The sequence below is a fragment of the Coturnix japonica genome, chromosome 7 (genome assembly GCF_054131305.1).
Source record: "Coturnix japonica strain WE chromosome 7, WE-NBRP24, whole genome shotgun sequence".
In the NCBI taxonomy this organism is placed as follows: Eukaryota; Metazoa; Chordata; class Aves; order Galliformes; family Phasianidae; genus Coturnix; species Coturnix japonica.
The window spans coordinates 23,287,646-23,310,869 of record NC_140669.1 but is presented as its reverse complement, the minus strand read 5'-3'; the positions used below and the strand labels follow the sequence as shown (position 1 = coordinate 23,310,869).

The window sequence follows — 23,224 nt, the reverse complement described above, 5'->3', positions numbered from 1 at the left end:
CGCTTGGGTATTTTTCCCAAATTGAAATAATCTTTTCGTTTTGCATGCCGCGCCCTCGGGAAGGTAATGCGGGCGTTTTTAATATATATTTTAATCGCCGGCAGAGCTGTGCCGGTTGTAGTGTGGGATCTCTGGGCACAGCCATTTTTAATTTTATCGGCATCCGCGCTCTTAGGGCCTGAAGCGTGTGCTGCAGCCCTGTGACAGACCCATCGGAAGGTACGTTTGTTTCCCAGGGCTGATCTGAAGCAAACGGGCTGCTCCTATTGTCGCTCGGTGTTGTAGGCCAGCAGCACAAAGCGCTGATGAGGAACGCTGGAAGGTCTGGAAGAGAACTCGTTTTAAACAAGGACGTGGAAGCTTAGATCCTAAGGCTGTCTTTAGCCATATTTTGGGGCCCTTGGACCTACTTTTAACTTTGCTTGGAAGCTTCACGTTTGATACCTGAGATGTTTGATCCCGATTTTGGAGGAGAGGTGCATTGGTCTCCCACTTTTGGCTCTGTCCTGGTGACAGCTGAGCACGTTGGAGCTCCTCAATGCGACTGCCATCAGTAGGCACCAATATCAGTGCCCACCGAACCATCACTGTATTTCCCAACAGTTCTGAGAGACCCCTACAACTTTCCTGTCATTTACTAATCAGAATCCAATTTTGCAGGGCTGGGTTCTTGTGGTGTTGTTTCAGTGTCTGTGTGTAGTTCACAAATGAATTCTTCCTTGTAAGAAAATCATGGTGTGTAGCCAGTTGGTTCATTGCTTTGACTGGACAGCCCCAGATTGCTTTGCTTCCTCTTCTTTAGAAATCTCTTTCAGGAGGATATTGGCACGAAACAACTGATCTTACCAGTATCATCCTTACCTGTGGTTGTTCTGTTTTAGATTGATCTCTGTCATGTCTGTGTTGGTTACCTGGGAGTGATTTTTCTTCAGGAAGAAGGGACTTCTGAAGGTCAAAACTCTTGGTATTTAAAGCATGTAGGAATCAAGAGTGCCCACTACCTAACCTTTCCAATGTAACACTAATGATTAAAAGGAGGACAGGATTTTTTCCTCCTTGAGATGAACGCTTGGGCAGGTTGCTCGTTGCTTTGCCGTGGTGAGGAAGAAGGGCGGTGAAAGAGCGAGCACAGCTGTGAGGCAGGCCCAGGGCTGGGCAGGTTGCTGTGTGAGCCCGTCCACACGGTTCTGCCAGTTCACCTCCGTCCTGACCTGGCAACAGTGTTTTTACATTTCAGTTCTGGTCTTGCCTCGTTACAAGAGTATTAATGATGCAGGCTCGTTTGGCTGTTTGTGAATAGGGACCCATTTTCCCATTGTGATTTATTCCTTAATTATGAAATTTGAACAATCCACATTATACAAACTTTGGTTGTAACCCTCTGTAAGAGTAATTACACAAATGATTTGAGCTTTACTTAAAGTAACTAATGGTTGATTTTAGGTTTACACTGCATTTCAGGGGGAAGAAAAGAGTCTATACACGGTGAAGCTACACTAATGTGTAATTCTGCCCTTTTATGTTCATGAAAGAGCCAACATTATTTCTTCTCTTCCCCTCCCCCCAAAGTATGAACTGCATGCTCACATCAGTGATAGTACTTGTTCTGACCTGGAAACCCTTTGTTAATTGGTGCTTTTGACCGTCGATGGGTGCTGTGTCTCTGCAGTACTTGGAACTGAGTGTTTATAAATGCAAAATCATGACATCAGAGGGAAAGTATTTTTGTGATAGGTTTGTAGCTTTCTGCCTTGAGAATATGGAGATCTCTGTTGGGGGAGCTCAGTGAAGACCTGAGCTTAGTGTGGTAGTCCTTCCTTCACTCTGCTAGATGAGTATATAATGAAGAATTAGATTCAGGTGGGGTTCTTTGCCTCTTTTTTCCCCATTGGACTTTATTAGGATAAAAACACTGCTTGCTTTCTCTGTAAAATCCACATCCTAACAAGTACTTGGTAGCTTTGTATTTAGGTGTTGTATTTTTCACTGCAGCCATTCTCTTAAAAAGGGGAGAGTACATTTACCTCCACCAGTTTTAGGTAAAAGATTGAGGCATTTTAAAGGATGTGGAGGAAAAAAAAAAAAAGATTTGTGCCACTTTGTTCTTCATTGATCAAGTTACTTGAAATGTCTCTTTCTAAATCTTGTTTAGAGCTGAGACATATTTATGCACCCTTATATTAAGGAGGATCTGGATGCACTAATTGTGAGGGCTGTGCCTGAGAGGTGGCTGGTGAACCTTTGAACTGTTCCACAATAGTGCTGAAGAATTTCATTTGGGTGTTCGTATGAAGTAGATATTAATCTTGGTTCATTTGCTTGCCTTATGTGATACACAATACTAAACCACGATTCCTTCTTTCTACATATCCACAGCAGACAACATTCCTTTGTCTAATGTGTAAATGACTTGTGGAAAACATGAAGTAAGAATTAAAGCGAGCAGAATGTCTTTTTATCTTTGTGGGTCTTGCGCTTCTGTATGTGTGGATCAACAGGGCTGCAAGATTTTCAGAGTGAAAAGAACTGCATAGGGATTGAAGGAGTGTTTTTTTTTCTTTCCCCCCATATGATTGTTTTAATTATTAATTAAAATGAGTGAACCGAAGCTGCTTTATCCTGTTCTGTCTTGCCAGTTGGAGCTACTGTGGTGTCTCAACATAATTTGTTTGAAATATGAATTGTGTGACATGAGAAAGAACTCCTTTTGGCCGTTCAACTCAGTTACTTTATCAGTGTTTTGAATTAGTAACTGACTTATCTTGCATATTAAACAGTTTTCTTACATCTATCTGTTCTTGAGTGCCTACTTCTTGACTAGAGCTATACCCATCGTTAATGGCTCATTCAGTTGTAATCTAAAAGTCATATTTACTTTTCTGTTTGGTTTGGGAGCTTTCTCAGAAGTCCAAGCGTAGCAGCTGGACACAGGCTGTCAACGTGAAGGACACAAGCAGTGTGCTGGATGGAGGCACACAAGCACAGCCTGTGTCAGACCAGGGCTTCATTAATTCTCCAGTTGTGTGGCTGTGAAAGTGTGGAATGGTGCGCAACCCCCTCCACCTCTTTGAGAACAGCCTTTTTTCATTAGGCAAATCAGCCTGCATGAACCTCTTTGATATTTCAGCTCTGCTGCTTCCAGTTCCTGATCAAACCTGGGTATTTCTGTACCATGTAGGCATATCCTTTAAGGAAATGGGATATACGCTGGCCAGATTGCTCAGGAGCCCAAATTCTGAGACCTGAACCATTACACAGATGCTTCAGAATGGGTGTTTTACCCTCAAAGGAGCCATGTGTAAATGCTGGCTGAATTGTCTACCCATTCTTCCCTGATGCAGGAGGGCAAGCCTTATTTCACCGGGGACAAAGATGGAGGTATTTCCTGTAAGTATTTCCACTCTCATGATGAAGCAGCTGTTTTGATGACCCCTCTTTAGCACGTATTGCAAACTTCTCTTAAAAATCAGCATATGTTTTTTTGTGTGTGTGTTGATGTTTTTGATGATTATGTCCCACTTGGTTTTTCGTATCTCATTACGTATGGTCAGCAATCTCTAAAGTCAGTGTCACAATCTTCTTGGCAGATGTTTCCTTTCCTTACATTCCTCACTGGAGGGAAGAGAAAGGTGATCTGTTAGGTTCTTCACAAATGCTCTGTTCCCCCAACACAGTGCATGGCTTCCTGTCACAGGAGTTATATTGTATTTGGGCTCAAAGTCCGGCCATGCCATGAACGTGTGCTTTCATTTTCTGAGCAGACTGTGCGTAAGCAGGGCACAAAGTTCCATTCAGGACAGAATGTTTATGTCTGAAGGAAACAGTCCTGATGATGCTGTGCATTGGTAGGACAGGAATCTGTGTGTAGCTTGCGTGACGTTGTGTTAATTTTGTTTAAGTTTGTAGACTCAGTGACATTACTGACTGCTTCACTTTCAACTGAAAAATAATGCAGATCACCAAAACACTTTGAGTGTTGAATATGGTTTAATTGTTTAGTACGCCTTTGAAATGAGCCCACAGAAATGTAAGGCTGGAAGCGACTCCGGTATCCTACGTGGTCTGGATGCATTAGTATAGGTAACCTTTGTCTAACCTCTCCAGGGTCTTCAGTGAAGGATTGAGTAACCTGTCCTGTTACAGTACTTAGTTACTATGTATTTTGTAATGCAACAGTAGCAGTGCCCCTTCCCTGATACAAGATTGTTTATGATAGGCCTCAGTTAATGTGGTGTTGCACCTGAACTTACAGCACACCGTATGCACACAGGCAATCAATTGCCGGAGGGCAACAGAGACCTGGTAGGTTGTTCATAGGTCAAAATGTAGCATCTCAGAGTTAATTCTCATGGCCTGCAGAGCTGGGTGCTGAGCTGAGCCAAAGTAGGATCTGCTTGGGGAGGTCAGTCAGTGTGAGTAAATGGAAGGAGCAGGTTGCAGGGCTGCAGGAGTTTGAAAGGATGAAGGGCTGAATTTGTTTTGCAACAGATGAGAGCCAAGGCATATCAGACAGACGTGTCTTGCATTTGTCAAACTTGCTGGAAGAATGCATGCCTGCAGTTGTGTAGGGGAAGGAGGTTTTTGCCCTGGGGATAGGGAAAGAAAGTATAGTTGTAGGTAGCAGTTTTGAAGGCTTCTGGTGGCTGTTGAGAGAATGAGTGAGACCTAGTCATTTAGATCATGTCTTTACCCTCTTACTCTTCCCTCAACCTCATAAACTTGAAAACCACAAGGTGTCAGGGAGGTGATGGCATTTTGTTCCACATCACTGGGGGCGTTCTGTTTTGTTCATTGCCTGCTTGGGTTTGTAGTGAATCCCATGTTGCGTTTGGGCTGTGAAGGTGTCCGTGCCCTACATCTCTCAGTACTCTGCGTTTTTCTTTTGTCTCTTATTTCTCTGTGAGACAGGGAGAGAAAAACTTGGAATGCAGGTACAGAAGACTCCTTTTGATGTCACTGCCGTCTGCAGGCCCTTCTATTTTCATCAGTAACTCCTGAATCTGCTGGCCAATTTCAACCGTAGGTGAAAGACACTAATAGTCTCTCAAGAGATTAGTTTACTCCAGCTTTCACAAGAATTCCAAGGTAGAGCTTTCCCAAGGGAAATGCTGGGCAGAACTGAGCCCCTACAAGTCTGTTTGCTTAGAATTGGCTGCCCAGCACAGCACATGGATGCCGTACACCTGGTGGTATGTGGTCTGCTCTGGAGCAACCGTTGCAGGTTTGGGCTTCCTTTGGGGTGACACGGGGGTCTGAGGGGCAGCTGGCAATCACTTCTGTGGGAGGGGTGCATTGGGTAAGAAACGTGGAAGAAAAGGAGTGTTTTTAGAAGTTAGATGTCTTTGGTCTGCAGCTGGTGGAACGGGTTGTGTTTGGGACACAATGTACTCAGCACTTTAACTAAACTTCCAAAACAATGCCCAGATCACCTTACTGTGTGATTGTCCTCCATTTATGACTTCACTGTGTGTGTGAGGAACTTGCAGTTTATTGCCTGCATTGTTTTGCACCCTTTTAGAACTAGACTCTATTATCCTGTATATACAGTCCTGTGTATGCAGACTCCTTGTTTCAGACATCTCACACATTAAATGTATTACAATTTCTTATTATGACATCTTTTCAATGTTACTGTAGCGTATTTTTCTTGTGGACCCTTTGAGTGCTTTTGTTATGTATTATACTTGCTTGAATCTGTGAAGAGCATGAAAAATAGTTGTATTATGTGTGTTAAGTAGATGGACTTGAAAGGCATTTACTGTGACATGCGTGATTGGAGTAAATGGCAGATGGTGACAAAGCCACTGGTACTGTGAACCTTTGCTCCAGGGTACTGATTGTCCTGGTCAAGTGGGCTACAGTGATGCCAGCAAATTGCTGGTGCTTTTAGCTGGAAGCTGGTGCTGCGTTTATTCTCTCTATTCTATATGCGCTTATTCTATTTGAAGTTGCAAGAGTTTTTTGTTTTTTTTTTAATTTTGAGATAACTGAAAGGATGATCATAGGTCATATATATATTAATTGGGTTCACAAAGTTATATATTAGAGAATGCAGCACTGAATTGTTATCACAGTGTTGGGGATTGGCGATGAGGCAGTGTCACCTGAGAAGCTGCTCAGTCTTGGCCTTGAGTGAACTTTGGTCTTCTTGTCACAGAGGTCAGGTTCACCCGGCTTCAGCAGCCTTGGCATAGTCCAGAAGACTGACTGGACATGCTCTGCTGCTTTTGCTTTATCAGACTCCTTCTGTTTGACTCTGTTTCTCTTAAAAATAAAACATTCTATTTGTGCCACCAAAGCAGTGTGGATCTGGATACTTGGAACAAAGCTCTTGGAGCATTATGGAACCTTAATTGGATTTTCCAAGAATTTCCAAGATTTTCCAGAAAAAATATTTGATCATGTTATTGTACAAACTGTTTATTAATGAATGTATTAAGTAACTCCAACCTTATAAAGTATATTGTTTTAGGTACTTAAAAATCCTCTTTTTATGAGTCAAGTTTTTCTTTTAGGCATCTTGGTTTGGGACATCTTGTGTCCTTGTAACTTCTACATTGTGAAAACCTTGGTACAGGCCTAGCCACTTATCCAGAGCGCGTGCCCTCTGCTTTGAGCCTTACCAGTCATTTATTTAAACCAGAACCCAAGAAGTGATTTCTCTATCCTTATTTGCAAACAAGGGACCTTCTTACTTGAAAGTTATTTATTCACCATTACTGGTTCTCAAATACAAATTTTAATTATATTTAGCTGAGACTTGAAAGATTGGTAGAGCCAGTATTTGTAAGCTGAGGAAAGCTAAGGTTGTAGCAAGAGAATTTTAGCACATATCGCTTTAGTTACTCTATGGCACCTCCATATAAATGCAAAGCAGGCACTTAGACCAGGAGGGATCTTTCCATATTAAAATAATTCTAGTTACAGAGAAGGATAAAAGGAACCCTGTAATGAAGCTTGTCTAGATGCCATCACAGTGTGGGTTTCTTATGCTTGCATGTTTAAAATTTTTCTTTATTTCTAGCAGTAATCGCCCAGGCCAGGGATCTGTAGCTGGAGCAGCTGCCATGATTGAAATAGACATACATGCTCAGGTCTGCAATCTGAAGTGGGAGCCAAAGGCTTGCTGCTGTGCACACACACCTGCCTCGCAGCACTCGCTGCTGGGACTTCAGCAGGAGGCAGCTGATAAGTGGAAGAACGTGTTCCAGTGCTCTGTGCTTTCTGTGCTTCAGGGGCTGTGATGAGAGTCCATGATCCTCAAGTGAAAAAGATGAGAAAATAGTTTAATTCCTCTTAACTTGGGGGAAATTATTTCTGATGCCCTACGGGAGTATTTGAGGCTCTCTAAACTTTTTCTATATGATGCATCAAAATTACTGATGGTAGTGTGTATGCCTTATATGCGATGAATATGCATATGTGTGTGTTTATGTATGTAATGTATGTGCCTAAGTATTCCATGTGCTATTAAATTTCCAGTCCGCATCACTGCTCAAAACTAGTATTTTAATATTAGCAAATCACCTATTTGGTTGATATTGCTGATTTCCAAAAACTCCTTAAAAACAGCTTGTTTTGTGTCACTGGCTGGTAAACTTCACACTTAATTGCATCCAAGTTTTTTATCAGAATCTGTTAAGTAATTTCTCTTTTACTTCAAAGATGAATCTGGCTTAATTACATTTTAGTGAAATTAAGTTTGCAATAGTTAATGCTGTTGTAGCTGAGCACAATTATTTGGCCACAATTGTTTATATTAGCTCATCATTTAAAATCGCACACTAAATGTTTTTATTCCTTCTGTAACTGTTCTGTGCAAGCGTAGAAATAACTTAAGTGAGGAGTACACTTTCTTTGCTCCTATTGTATCCTGTCAGAGAAGTAGTTCTGCTATTGAAGCTGTCAGCAAATGTGGCTTCCCTTATTATAAGAAGCAGTGGTGTAGAATGTTTGTGTGTGAAACAAAGAATTCTAGTTATTGTTTTGTTTACCTGGACGCAGACTACATGATACCACTTATAGTTAAGGTGTAGCCTTTGCACAGGAGTATGGAATCCAAATATGACACAACATAGCAAATTAATTTTAAACATGAGATGTGCAAAATAGAAATAACGATACAAAAATGTAACTTGAACAGTTTCAGTTTGAGAATGCACAGATACACTCTCCTCCCTTACCTGTGTGCAGGAAAAAAAGAAAAAAGCAGTGAGGTGCTAAGATATGCATAATAAGAAGTGCTTCATATATGGGAACTGCAAGTGTATTCTGAACAGGAGATGCTTCACTGAAGTTGAATGCATTGTAAGAGATATCCACCATTGAATGGTGGATATCTCTTACAATGCACCATCATGCATTGTAAGAGATATCCACCATTATTCTGGCAATATTTAAACACATGTGATGCAAAATATAAATCAAACAGTGTCAGCAACCTTTAGCAGGGCTCCTAATTTAAGCTAGTTAAGGTAATAAGAAATACTGACCTATTACTGTATCAGCCAACTTGTCTGCTGGATCTGATTACTGAAAGAAAAGTGAAAATCTGTGTCTGAGTTCTACATTTACTCAGAAATCTTTATAAAGTTGCTCTTTTTATGCTCTAGGGATGTCAGTTAAGAACCTTTCAAGATTTTTTGTTTGTTTGTTTTTTGACATTTTTGCATTCCTGCTGATAACCAGAACCACTGTGGGACAGTGCAGTTCAGGAACATTAATTTATGTTTTGAGATGCTGAGGTAATCTCACCCACTTCTTCAGGATTGCACTAAATATTTTCCTCATGTATATTTGCCGCTGGTCCTTTGGACTTGAAAGAAGTTTTGGAGACCAGGTATTTTAGTGCAGCTATTAGGAAACTCTGAGGAGGGAAGCTAATGCAGTATCTTTGCTTCTCCAGATAAATGAGGCATGAGTCCTAACTGGTTGTTTAACACCATTATTCTGGGAAAAGGTCCCTTCCCTGCCCCCAGTGTTTTGGTTTTTTGTTTGTTTGTATTTTTAAGGTGGATGGAATGAGCTTATAGGGTATGTACCTTTATGTTACTGATGCTACTACATTGCAACTAAATAGTGTTAAATAACTCAGGAATGCCACGTGCAAATAGTCATCACTTTGAGCTGAAGTACATAAATAAGAAATGAGAGTGAGGTATGCAATGGAATCTGATAGTAAATTCCTTTGTGGCAATTACAGAGAGCTGTTAGTTGCAACATTTGGTTGATAACACCAGAGTTTGCCTCACTTCTGTTGAGGTGAGGGAATATGAGGTGCAGAGAGAGGTAACTGCATTCCATCAAGTTTCAGTCTAGACAGGCATGAGAGCATCGTTCTTTCTGTACCAAACAAGGAAAAGTAATAACCTTTAAAAAGTGACCTTGCAGTTGAAGAATGTGTGACGGTGGGTATGTGGAAAGGCGAGAGTTCAGTGTGATCACCAGAAGTATTCTTCCTATAGTTAAGGATCTTGACTTGAAAAGATGCTATTTGGATTGCAAACCGTTGGTTTCTTGCCATTTCATAGAGCTGGTGGTTTTTTGCAAGAAGTGATTTAATGAAGTGCTGTAGAGTTAATTATATTTGATTGAAAGGGAAGGTTGATATCTAGTTGGAGTGGCAGGAAGTTCACAGTACAATTTTATAGCAAAAGGTATTAGGAAACAGTATTAGAGATTCATTTCCCTCCTGTAATTGAAGAGTAGTAGGGTGAACTTTGGCTTTTTATAATAAGATTTCTAAGGAAATGGGTTTGTTTTTTTTCTTCTTCTTTTTTTTTTTTTTTTTTTTTTTTTTAATAGGATACATGTATGCTTCTAAGGCATATCAAAACTGGGAGGTAATATGCGATGCAGCATAGAGCTGAACCTAGTTTAATTAGTTCAGCTGGACTTGTTAGCTTGACTCCTCAGTAGCTCCTTCAGTCACTGGGGAGGACTCCTGGGAAGGGAACATTGTGGAGCTATGAGGAAAGTGTGGAAAGGCGTTGTCCAGTGTTCTTGGTGATATGAAGACATGCAGTGAGCAGCAGATGTCCTGATCTGGAGGTAGTTGGCCCTGCCTGCTGCAGGGTGGTTGGAGCTTGATGATCCTTGAGCTCCCTTCCAACCCAAGCCATTGTGTGATAACCAAGGAGGCACAAGCTGTGGGATTCACCTTGTCAATCTGAAAACAAATGTTAAGAGTTTGTGAACAAAGAGATGTCAAGGAATGGGATCAGTTAAGATGGAAGCAAAATAATTTGCCAAATGCTTTGCTTTGATCACTTCTGTGCACATTTATTTTGAAGCATGTGAAAGATGTTGCAGGTGTGCATGTGCAAAGTTGCTGCAGGATACTTGATATACTGCAAATACCCACTGGAGTTCAATGTTTTATCTTATCTGGCATGGAGTGTTTTGTTTGTTCTCCCTTGTCAATTGTTTTGCTAGAACAAAGGTGGAGATAATTCCCCTGCAATTTAAGGTGCAAGTGTAGCACTTAAGGAAGGGGAGTGGTAAAATACTGTATTTAGAAGAGGAAAAACATCACTCTATAGTTTGTTTTCAGTAGCAAAACCTTAATTACTTCGAAGCAGTGCTTTAAAAACAAACATGAGTTCAATCTTGAAGAAGTAGTTATTAGAACTATCTGTCTAGCCTTTATTCAGTTGCATGTTGCGTAACTGTGATACATTCTATGAAATGTTTTTCTCTACAGGATCTCTACCTCATTTGGTGGGAAAAGGAGTAATTTTAGGTTCCTGCAGAGAATTAAACTGTTGTAGTTATAGACCTTGCTCGTCTCTACCCCATGGATGCTATTTCCCCCAGTTTGGAGGTGATTCTTTACATGCGCTTCTTCCCTGGTATTCTCCCTTCTTCATTTTCCCTTTTCCCCATATTTCAATTATTTTGAAAGACATTTTGAAATTTCAACGTTGCAGTTTATGCATTTCTTTGCTGTAAAGAAAAGAAACAAGCTGTATCATGTTACTAAAAAGAGATCTTTGATAAGTGCTCAGATCACCAGGGATGCATAAAGGAAGTGCAAAAGACTGAAGTTTATTCTTCCCTTAAGGAATGCTTAGCTTCCTTGACTCTTCTGGTATGCTTTCTAAAAGTGGGTCATTCTTTTGCTCTGTCTTCTTTTATTATCTTGCAGAGCGCAAACTAGGAGAATCTTGATTAGCAGATAACACAGATAACAGATCCTCTGTGAATGTATCACTTGTTCAGGGGGAAGTGTGGTGGGGTGATCTGCAGAGAAGGTTGATGAGAGGCAGTATAGGACAGTCATTGTCTAAGTTAACTTGGCTCATATCTCTTGGGAGGTGGCTTGTCTACTGGACTTATTTAAAAGGTGCATGTGCTTGAGTAAGTAATTGAGGAAGCGCTCTCAGATGTGTATATTTCAGTAATGATTTCATAAGAATCACGCAAATCTTGGTTTAGGATTGCAGCTGAAGGGAGGGAGCCAGCTGGGATGAAATTTTTTGAAGGGCTCTTCAGATCATTAGGAAATGTAACGGTTCTGTGCCATAGAATTCCTAGCAATTTCTCCTGTAGTGAATTAATCAGAATATTCAAGGACACCTGAAAGGCAAGCCGATAGTTTATTTTTTCCTCTATATGTAGAAAAATAAAAGAAGTGATTTTTAACTACTGAATGTGTGGGAGAAAGTGTGACAATTCCAGAAAAGAATATAATTGTCCTGTTTTGGAGATGGTCTACTCATGAATGGGGTGGCAGATTGAAATGGCACCAGGTAACTTTCCTTTGTAGTTCTTCTAAATTCATTTTGAGTTCTCATCTTTGTCTTCATGTTTGTATTGTGTAAGACTGATGAGCTCAAGCTTTGGAAGCTAGCTTACAACTGGAGTAGCCTTTGCTTGCTCTGCCCTTCCTATCCTTCCGGTTTCTGTTCACCAAATGTATACAAATGTGAATACAAAGACCCTCTTCATCTCAGAAGTCTTTGTTTGAAGACAAAGATAGAATTCCAAGGACGTTCATTCTCCCCTCCATACTTGCCGTACACTGGCATTTACCCAGTTCTGTTCAGAATTGAGAAAGACTTTAGTTCATGATAATAAAATCTACTAACACTGAAATAAATGTTCAGAATTAACTAGGTTTCTAGCAATGGTATTCCCAGAGAAAAGCTTTTAGATTTCTCCTTCATGATGGGCAAAATATTTGATTTTGATCGTCAAGAGCTCATAAGTCATAGTGCTTATGGCTTGTCTCAAGTGTTAGAGATCACATCTATGAGCAGTGCTTAAACAAATGGCAGTAATGTTTGTGTGAGATCTGTGCCTCCTTTGTTCATGCTGGGGGGGGCAGCAGGAGTGTCAGTCTGCATCTCCCGACTGGTCTGCTGCTTCATGTTCAGGCCTTCCCTAATTCAGGATTGCTATTTCTGTGTGGAACAGAAATAGATGCATTCAAAAGTGAAGTCGACTGCTGCCCTTTAAGCAGAAGTTGGTTTTCAAGTAGTATTCAGCTTTTGCAATGGGTTGTTGCCAGCTGCAAGCCCAGATTCTTTGTAAAAGCAGCAGAGGGAAAAGGAAATAGCAGCTAGGTGAAGAAAGGAAATGGGAGCTTCCCTCAAGTGCAGCTACTATGCTAAAGAGTTAAGAATAACTTCTTTGTAAGCAATTGTCTATGTTACATAAACATTGTTGTTTCTTGGAAGTTGGAAGCAACTCTCTTTCCCTGGATTTTCTTTTCTGAAACGCCGGTTGTGTTTTGAGAACTTGTTCTGCACGTACCACTAACTACTGCAGTACAGATATACACACACACACACACACACACATATATATAAAGCTCTGAGGCCCAACTGCGACTGTAATGAGAAAAACCATCAGAGTACTTACAAAGCATATGGCTAAAGGTGGCAGGAGGAGCAGTTATATGAAATACCTTTCTGATAAGCATTCCACAGGAGCATATCTTAGGTTTGCTGGCTACCTGTCATCCACCTCACCATTTGGGGTTTCATTCATTATGATACCAGTCTGATGGGTTTTGGTACATCTCACAACTAAAAGTCCGTTGTGAAAAATTGCTTACTAAGACTACAGCTATGGAAGTAAAAAGTGAAAAGCTGTAAAACATACAACTGCCGGAGATATGCAACTTTGGCTTTAGAAATTTTGCAACCACATTTTTTTTAATTTTCTTACTACTGTTAACCTCTTTCAATTCTATACGGATAGTTCAAAAGTGGAGAATGTTTTCATTTGGAATATATTGTTTTATTTTACTTCTCTTTGAATTCTGCTTAGTTAAACTGAAGTTGCCATGATCGTCCCTGACCTCTCATTTTTATCTACTTGTAACTCCAAGCAGCCCACAGAATCCAAATATCTGTTGTTTTCTATAATCTGTTTATCTTCTGTCTAACTGAGCTGTTCCCATGAAATTCAGTAAACAACTGAACAAATGACCAAGTAGTTTTCTTGGTAGTGTGTGCAGTTGTCCAACTCTGTAAATATATTTAAGATGCAGCAAAAATGTGTGTATTTGGAAGGCACGTGGCAGATGTTCCTTATTTTAGATGAAAGTGAATTTCTAATATTGAGCTGCTTCTCTTTCTAAATTGGGAAGTCCAAATGTCTATATTCAGACGTGCTTTCATTGCTCTGTTTTCAAAGCTGTGGTAAGCTGAGAAAGTTCCTTTTTTTTTTTTTTTCTTTATTTTTGATACTGAGTGTCCTTGTTCTTTATTGCAAGTGTAACAATGAAGGGGAGGGACCTGAATACTTTGTTGTTTGAAAATTCATTACTCTTATTTCCATTCTTCATCTTTGTGTATTGCCCTTGTGTTTCTTCACTTATTCCCCCCAATCATATGTTCTTCAGGTGCCCATTCTGTCTGTGTAGTAGAGTGAAGAGGTAACCTGGGCCTCAGCATCATCCAATTATGTTGCTGGAATGTTTTGTGTCTACTACTGGTACATGTGCTATTACTTTGAGCCCTCTCTTTGATGAAGTTTTTAGGAACTGCCGAGGCACAAAGGACTTCACAACAAGCATACAAACCCCTGAGAACGTTTTGTTAAGCTATTGGTTTTTCACATCTGCAGTTGTGAATCATTTAATGTGTGGGAGTCTGGTTGGCTACAATATATATGTTTTAGAACTCATTTGTGAGTATTGGTGTTGTATTACTTAGTGAACAAAATTAATGGAAAGCAACTGTGAACTTGAGGAATCAATGTGATTTTTGTTGCTTCCACTTGTTTTTCTTCCTTCTTTTCTCCCTTAGCTCTTTCCCATTGCAATTCTGCATTGTGTCTGTCCATTGCCAAAGGAAGGTAAGCCCTAGACAAGCAGTGTTTTAGTTCAAGGTGGCAGTTAACCAACAGTGAATGGTGAGTTTGTCCTGCTTTTGGCAGAGTACTGGCATGTATTAGTTATTTCTCCACTTCAGGTGCTCTGATTTGCCACACTCAGACCATACTGTGTAAGACTGACTCTCTCTTTCATAGACCATCTGATATTTAGTAGTTTTCTCCTGGTGACTGTTGATAATACACTGTTAACCTGTTGTTGTATGAGAATCAATAAAACTAGATTACATGGTTTACTCAGATTTTGCTATCCTTTGTTTGAAAGATAAAGCACTGCTGGGGATGGACACTTTATTTTAACAAAGTGTTTGTAAACTTTTGTCTTTTTAAAAACAAATATTTCTTGCTACTTCTATCCCCATGAGTGCTGAAGAATAGTAAAATTTTTAGTCTGTATTATTGTGAGTGCCAGACAACATGCAGTGGCAATATGCCAGTGAAATAGGGCTGTGTTATCTTCTAATTTTTCTGATTAGGAATCAAAGCACAGAAGGTAGCTTGCCTCAGATCACCTTTGGTTGTCTTTGGTGTAACACTGACTTGAGTTCTGTGCTTGTGCTCAACTACTGTAACTATTGGGTAGTTCTTATATTCCTGGCTCCACCCAAATGATTTCATTCTATGGGACCAGAATTTCTTTTGGTTACAGTTTGAAAAATGTTGTTGGTCTTGTTGGGAGATTGTTTGGTTCCATAAATGTGCACTGCTGGAAACTTTAGAATCCACGTGCATTTTCACAGCCTTTTTCTCTTGAAGAATTGCACCTTCTCTCTAAGGCTGATTCTCTATAGATCACATTGAACCTACAAAGTACCTACAAAGGGTCCTAAGGAAGATGAATGAAATTGGTTTTACAGGCTTTCTTGCATCCAGGTACTATGGTGAGAGCTGCATTCAGTAAGGGTATGGAAACAATTAATTTCAAAAGAGTAGGGGGAAAAGGAAGAGCCTTATATTGAAAACAAGATGTCATTAAATGGAAAAAAAAAAAAAAACAAAAACCAACCACAAACAACAATGAAAAACTATCTTGCATGTTTTGAACATAGCTGTTTATTTCTTACCATTTCTTAATGTAGTATTTCTTTTCCTAAGCACAGTGTTATGACTAGAATTACAGAATAAATGCCAGGTTATTGGCCAGGTACCTAGATGGGGAGCAAAAAAGCCACTTCTACAAAGTAAATTTGTTTTTTATTCAATTTTACAAACATTTCCAACATCTGTCCCTTTTCTCTATTTCACTTGCATCCCTTACCTTAGCCTGCTTCTCTGAGCAGTAGCACCATTGCTGCTTTCTCCTCTGGCTGTCTTCTCCATGCTTTCCACATATTAGTATTCTTACTGTTTTAGTTTCTTTCTATTTTGTGTGCTTCCTTAGCAAGAGGAAGGAGCACGGGAGAGAATCTTGTTTTTATTCCAGTTTTACCAGAGTAGGTGCTTGGCTGTGGGAGGAGGGCCTGAAGATGAGTTCATCTCATCTTGTTTGTAATGCAGCTGAGCATATTTTTACCTGCTATGGAAGCAGCATGTGCACAACTGAAAGGCTGGAAAGCATGTCCAGTGCTGCTGGTTTGTGAAAAATTGAGTTTCCAAACTGACAACCTCTTCAGAAGTTTTTCAGAGGCCTATAATTGTGTTACTTTGTGAAGAAAGTGAGCAATCCTCCCTCTGTTCCCCTTCCACTTCCCCAAAAGAAAAAAAAAAGAGCTAGCCGCAAACCACCCAGAGGCCACACCCTTGGGATGAGGCGGCCCGTCTGCCACATCTTAAATTCTGCTCCAGCTCTTCCAGTTTTAGAATCTGTCAACAAAATACTTGCAACGAGTATTTTAATACGGGCTTCACAAGCTATTTTTTTTTCTAGCCTTACTCGCAGACGTGACAGAAGCATTTTAACTGAATGTGTTTTGGACTTTTAAGTAAAATAGGAGCAAAACACCTGCTGTGTGCAATCTTTGACCACAGTGATAATTTGGTAAATGTCTTAAGCAACTGAAAAGTAGAGTTCTTCTGAGATGTGTCAGAACCCTTAATTACAGGTGGAGTTCCAAGCTTGGTTGTAATAAATATTCTCTCCCCTCTCAATTTAAATTAAAAGTAAATGTAAATAATATCAATCCTACTGTCCTTCAATCCACCCTTAATTGGCTAACATTGAAAAGGTGGTTAACAGTGCAATTAGTTTAGAAGAGATCCTAAAACTTGAATTTCAGGTCATGTATACAAACATTTTGAGATGAAATAAAGTGAAGATGAACTGGAACAGGAATACCTGTGGTGATGATGGTCAGTTTAAGAAAACCAAATCATGATAAAAAAAGCCAACAACAAATAATTTGTTATTTGTTATTGCAAATATTCATAAACTATTTGACCGGAGTGCCATCATGTCTTACAGTGTTTTGCAGTTTTGGTGAAAGCATTCCTTGCGTTTGCATTTGTTTTTGAAATGATATAAAATTAATTTAAAAATGCAGCATTTGTTTAAACAATTTCACTGGGACTGCAGGAGAAAATCACTAACTCCTGGCAAAGTGTGAAGATGATGGCATTACTGGCATTACTTAAAGAGGGAGAATTCATGGCATGGTTTACTCTGCAGTTTGCTCCCGCTTCGGACATTTTCAGAAGTTGCTGGCTGGGGACGATTGTATCCCAGTGGCTGTTGCCCCACCTTACTTTTTCCTCTTTAGGCAGGGAGATTTGTTCTCACTTGAATGTTTTTAATGGATCCATTCACATGCAGAGCATGGATTTCTTCAGAGCTGCACATGCTCAGGGTTTTATAGGGACGCTTTCAAGTAACAAAAACTTACATCCCTGCGGAGAGTTTGTATCCTCTCTCTGGAACTACCCCAGTGACACACATTCTGTGTTTGACAAGTAGTTTTGCACATGAAAGATTGTTCCAAAGGCCTTGCAGGATGCATGGAATTGCCAGCATTCCTCTTGTGGAGACAATGGTGCAGTTTCTAACTGGTTTAACCAGGTGAGGTGGTACCCTTGGCCAGCAGGGGTGTTGTCCCTCCATGTTCTTAAGACCCTGCACGAGGCAGTTTACTTTTTTTAAGGGGAAGCAAAAAGAGGCTTTATGTTTTTTAATTGTCCTTGAGTGTTATTTTTCTGTGTATGAGACATAACAGATCTTGTAAGGTATATGAGAGACTGGCTCCGAGACACAGGGATAAAAAGCAAACACTATTGTGGAGTGAACTAGGGGGAAAAAAAAACCAAAACAACAAAACAACAAGTGAGAGTGCCCCCTACCCTCTCTTAACCCACATTTGAAGCTTACAGTGGCTGAAAGTTGCCCTTCTTGGGGTGGTGTTTCATCCCTGTGTTGTTGAGCTGACTTGCTGTGGTTCTTGCAAGGCAGTGCTGTGGGCTGCTGGTAGGGCTCAGGGTACTGCGAAGCACTTTGACACTCATGTTTGAAATTCCAGAATGCAGTTTCTGTCACTGCGTATGATGAAATCATGTAACTAGTCAATGATTTACAGAGGCAGGGCTAGATTGGCAGAGATGCCCTTATTGTGAAGTGAAAGCTCCCTAAAGCAGTGAAACAATAGAGTAGAATTAGAGCGGAATTTAAATGAAGGAAAGATTTTGTGGCAGGCAGCCAGAAGGCCAGATCGGGTTGTCTGAGGTACTGCAGGGGTTTGTCTTCATGATCTGATGCTGCATCCCTGGAAGCTTGTGGAGCTTTCTGGTTTTGTCTATAAGGTGACTGAAATGTATGATTGCTGTAGCATCTTCTAATAATTGGTCTGACATTTTTGCTTATCAAGAATGTGCAAGTGGTTCACAGATCCTTTCTGGCTTATATTGCCAGCAAGCCTAGGGAGTAGAGGTCTGTTCAAATCAAGCTCATTTAGAGAATATGGATGTAGATCTTTCTGTTCTACCTCCCTCCTGCTCCTAGCTATGTACTTCTTTGTACTCATTCTGAACTCTTCATAGAGCAACTTTAAGTTACTAACTTGGCAGAAATATAAGTAGTGTGTCTGTGGGGCTCCTGGCCTAGGTTTTTGCTAGACTTGCAAATTACAGCAGCTCGTGGGGGCTCCTGCTGTTGTGTGGGCCAGTTTGCTAAACAGTGGCAAGTGTACAGCAGTAGGGAGGAAAGGGACTGGGGGGCAGACATGATTGCTACTTTGAGGGACACTTTCAGTTTTCTTCTGTAACTCTTGTCCTAAGCTTCAGCATTGTGTTTTTGGTGTCTTAGTAAAGTACAAGATTTTATGGGATGCTTATTACATGAAACTGCAATGAAAATTTCAGAGTATTCTGGTACAGTCAGTGCCTTGCCTAAGAACTTTGTGTTTGAAGGAAGGCAGGACTTTGTTTGAGCCTAAATTCACATGGAGCCTAAATTCAAATGAAGCATTCTAGCATCCATATTTGGCAAACATTTGCTATTATCATCCATGTTACATCTGACCTGCGAAGAAAACAGATGTGCAGTCAGCATAATATCCTGTTTTAACAGGCGATGACTCAACTGGAGACAAATAGAACTCCTGCACCTGAAGTTTGTTATAGACTTAAAATAGCGTAACAGCAACATCTTTTTATTTTGAGCTTAGCTTTATTGAAAATTGATTTCTTTGGTTGCTAAATTTAACAAAGGTGTACATGAAATGTTTCCATTGGTTAGTGTTATCCTATATAGGATTCACTGGCTCAGCCTTCCATTTAAACATTTGGCAAATGAATAACAAAGTTGCCACCCTGCTAGGGGAACTCTTTGCATTGTTTCAGGTTTTGTTGCCAACACAGATATGAAATAGTGCCATGAAATCTACCATTAGGAATGCTGGCTAACAAATTGTGCTGTTATCGGAAATAAAAATGTGATTTGAATTTATTGCGTTGTTGGAAAGAGAGGAGAAAGGAAGATGACGCCTTGGTTTTAGTGTTTAAGGATGCTGACTCTGGTAAAATTTACTATGGAAAGGAAAAGAAAGTGAGTTACTCTTTCCAGTAAAACAGGAAATTCATTAGCTCTGAATCTGAGCTCTGATAATTAATGGATTGATACGGCGAAAGAAGCCCATATCCCTAATTATCATGCTTTAAAAGTTTTAATATTACTGGCAATTATTCTGGGAGGGAAATTTATTTCTGCTTGCTTGCTGTTTTTCATAGAAACATAGAATGTTTTGCATTGGAAGGGACCTTTAAAGATCACCTAGCCCAACCCCTTGCCGTGGGCAGGGATATCTTTCATCTAGGTCAGATTGCTGCCTCTAGCCTGGCCTGAAACTCCTCCAGGGATGGGGCATCTGCGACAGTTCTACAGCAGGGCAACCTGTGCCAGTGCCTCACCACTCTCTGAACAAATAATGTCCTCCTTATATCTTACCTGTAATTATTCATGGACTTCAGGACTGTTGGTGTTAGAACAAATCTGTACATGCACTTAGATTATGTGAGTGGTTAAGTATCTTAATAATACACATCTGAAACCTATTTTATACTACAAAAGCCTGTGACACTTCCCTCTGCTGCAGAATGAATTGCATTTTTTACTTCATGTTTTCAGGCCAAAATTTCATAGCTGGTTACCTGAACTTGCACTGTGAAATACGAGTGCTTCAGACTGATGGACATAATTTGTGTCTGTTTTAAAGTCTGATCCTTTTGACAATGAGATGAACAACTCTAGCAATATAGAATTCAATGGTGTTATAACAACAAAGGTCAATGTAATACTTATTGCAAAATGTAGAATTAAGAATTTGTATGATGTGCAAAGTAGTTTACAAGTAATAAGAAGATACCAGAAATGTCTGGTAATGCTTAGTACGACCTGGTTGATTCATTAGTTAAGCTTATAAGATACACATTTTTAAGACTTAACAGAAAAAAGAGTGTAGTAGCTGTATATTTTTTCCTGTACTTGGCCTGCTTGTATTTTTCATATTTTTATAACTATTATGTAGACTTAAACAATGTAGAGTGATGAAGCAACTTATATCTTCTATTATTGTCTGTTAATTTCCATAAAACTAGTTTAGATTCCCTTTGTTGTGTGATATTGTAGTTGTGTTCCTTAATAATCTCTCATCATGTATCAGCTCTGTGTGGGACTCCCTCTTCATAGTGCCTTTTTACCTTATCTTAGACGAAGAGACGAGATATTTGTGTTGGACTAAAGTGCAAAGTTGTCTCGAATTTCATGGATGCTTGTGTGTAAGGAAAAGCAACACTTGGTATTCTGATACCCACTGGTGTTTGTCCAGGTCATTAGGAGTGAAGTTACTTGAGGTCAGTATAAAAAGGAAGGAGAAAGATTTACTACTAAGAAACATCTCGGAAATGCCTATGCAGAGTAATGACATGTGGGAAACTCTTTGGGAATAGGAAATCTGAAAAGGCCAGAACCAGAGAGCTGTAAGATCTGGGCAGAATCCAGGCACCTGTGGCAAGCAGGCCCACTGCTGGTTTTTCACTGATTTCACTGGCCTTTCAATTGTATGGAAGCTGAGAAGTCCTTTGGATTGTTCGGTACTGAGGTTTTCATGATTTAGTCTTCGTACAATTCTATACATTGACTGCTCAATATAGGATAGTATTACAGGCTGAACTTCAGTAAGATTCCCATAAAACTACCATAACATTTGAGTTGATGGATGATTTAAGAATAATTTCCCCATTAAAAGAAGTTCCTCCTAGTTAGTTGAAGTGTGGGTGGTATCACACAGCGGGACACTGAAACCATCCGCTGACACATGCTGTTTGTTGTTTACAAACACTTCTTGCAATACTTCTCCTAGTCAGTGTTTGATAAGTGCAGGCTTTGATATTAGTGGTCTGACTGGTGACTCCAAGATACTGATTATTGTGCATTTGTAAAATTGTTATGTCAGTTTGCTTTTGAAGGAGGCAGTGAAGATGAGGGTACACTACAGTTCCATGAGAGCTGATCTCAACCTGCATGCAGCTAGCTGCCAGGTACGACCTTGCTTCCCACCACTTCCCTCCTGTGTGCTCCGTAAGTGGTTTGGCTTGCCTTCTTTTTGCACGCAAGCACCTGTGCTTCAGTGTGCAGAGAGACAGCTCAGACCTGACCTTTGAAAACTTAGCTCTCCCTGCTCCACTGGCTTGTTTTTACCCAGATCACCTCTGAATTGGTTCACTGTGCAGTTGTATGTCAGGGCTGGCTCAAGAAACAGCAGTAAGAAGGGAGGGGAAAAGACAAAATTGGGCTAATCCCACTTTAGATTGGTTTAAGAGGCAGCCTAATGGCCCTGAGAGAAAGAGAGTATTATTCTCGGATTACTGAATAACAGGGTTGTCTAGAGTTATTGAACAGTTGATCAGAAAAAATCTTTGTCTAACCAGAAGTGAATCTACAGAGTGTGAGGCACTGAGTAGTGTAACACCATATGAAACAATTTAAAAACTGCATTGCCTCAATTAGAAGCTCAGTTTTAAGAGCTGATGCTTGGGTAAATTCTTGTCTAAAGAGGGAAAGCTCTTCTTTCATCCTCTGTTCCCATTGGTAGTGTCCTTGATTTATAGGAGGAGGAGGCTCACTTGGGACTTGACTACATTGTGCCTTTTAGTGAGCTTTGGAGTAGGCCTTCTCTGCAGGGCAAAGGGAGCGGAATGGCTTTGAGCTTGTTGTGTTCGATACACTGACTTTCATTATCTTTTTGAATTTCTGCAGTGATTTATTTACATTTTTAACTCTTCTGTCACTGCATAAATAGCAAATGGTGGGAATGTGTAAGTGGGGAGTTTTTGTTTTTCTTTCTCTCTTTTTTTTTTTTTTTAATTTTTTGTAAGGATCCATTTTCACTTGAGAAGCATTGCTTTGTGGTGCTTCCCAGTTCTTCTCTTTTGTTTCATGGGGCCTCAATGGAATACTTAAATATGTTAATCCCTGGCAGCAGGAGGGTAAAGGCTTTTTAAACTTCTTGGTTTTGTGTGCCTTTGGTTGCTTAAGATAATAAGAAAATGTAAATAATAAAGATAAGTAAATGATGTGCATAATTATTTGCCAAGAAGCTTATGGCAGACCTAGTTTGCTTTTAAAAGACTCTTAGAATAAAGTGGAGGAGATAGGAGGATACATTTGAATAGCCAATTTGCAAAGCTCTAAGGAACTGTTTCTAACTCTACTGCTGAATCACTTTTGATGTCTTCTAAGTTGACACGTGGTGAAAGGGGTTAATACTGTTGCAGATTCTTAAAAACAAAACAAAAACAACCTGCTTGCTTAAAACAAATGGTCAATACAGTTCTTTACGTTACAGATAAACTATAAACCTTTATAGGTTTCCTACTGAACAATTGGATCTTGAGGTTTTTTTTCCTCTTCCATTTCATCTTTTGTTCCTTGGATTATTTTGCAAAGGGATAACTGCGTGATGGACACAAGCTGCTACTCTGGTTTTGTGTCATGTTTGTACAGGCTGTAAGCATTGCACCAAAAAGAATCTGCAAGTAATTTTTAAAAAATTATTATTAATTTTTGCATTTATGAAGAAATAGGAGACTGTTACAATCTTCAAGTTAGACAGCTCTGTAGTTTGAGAGATACCAGTGTGGGGAAGAAAAGAGTGAAGGAAATAAAAAAAAGGCTTGATTTTATCACACTGTGTTTGTGATCTGCTGCAGTTGTACTAAATATTGCCTTCAAAATCATAATTCCTTGAGGCACATACAATGGTAAACTAATGAATCCTTATTATTAAGCTCAAAGTTAAGGACGTTCTTATGTTCTGCTGAATACTGGTTTTGAGATGTTAAGCCAAACCAAGACGTCTATCTTCTATTCATAATAAGTGGCTTGAATTTACAGCAAGTAGGACTTTTTTTGTTGTTAATTGCTTTGAATGAAATAATGTTTTATAACTGGTTTTATATA

The 23,224-nt window shown here is 39.8% G+C and overlaps 1 protein-coding gene across 1 annotated transcript in view; it reads left to right on the top strand.

Annotated features, from left to right (window-relative positions):
* BMPR2 (bone morphogenetic protein receptor type 2) overlaps positions 1-23,224 on the top strand; it is a 99,577-nt gene that overhangs the window by 301 nt on the left and 76,052 nt on the right. The gene's annotated exons all lie outside the window — the stretch shown is intronic.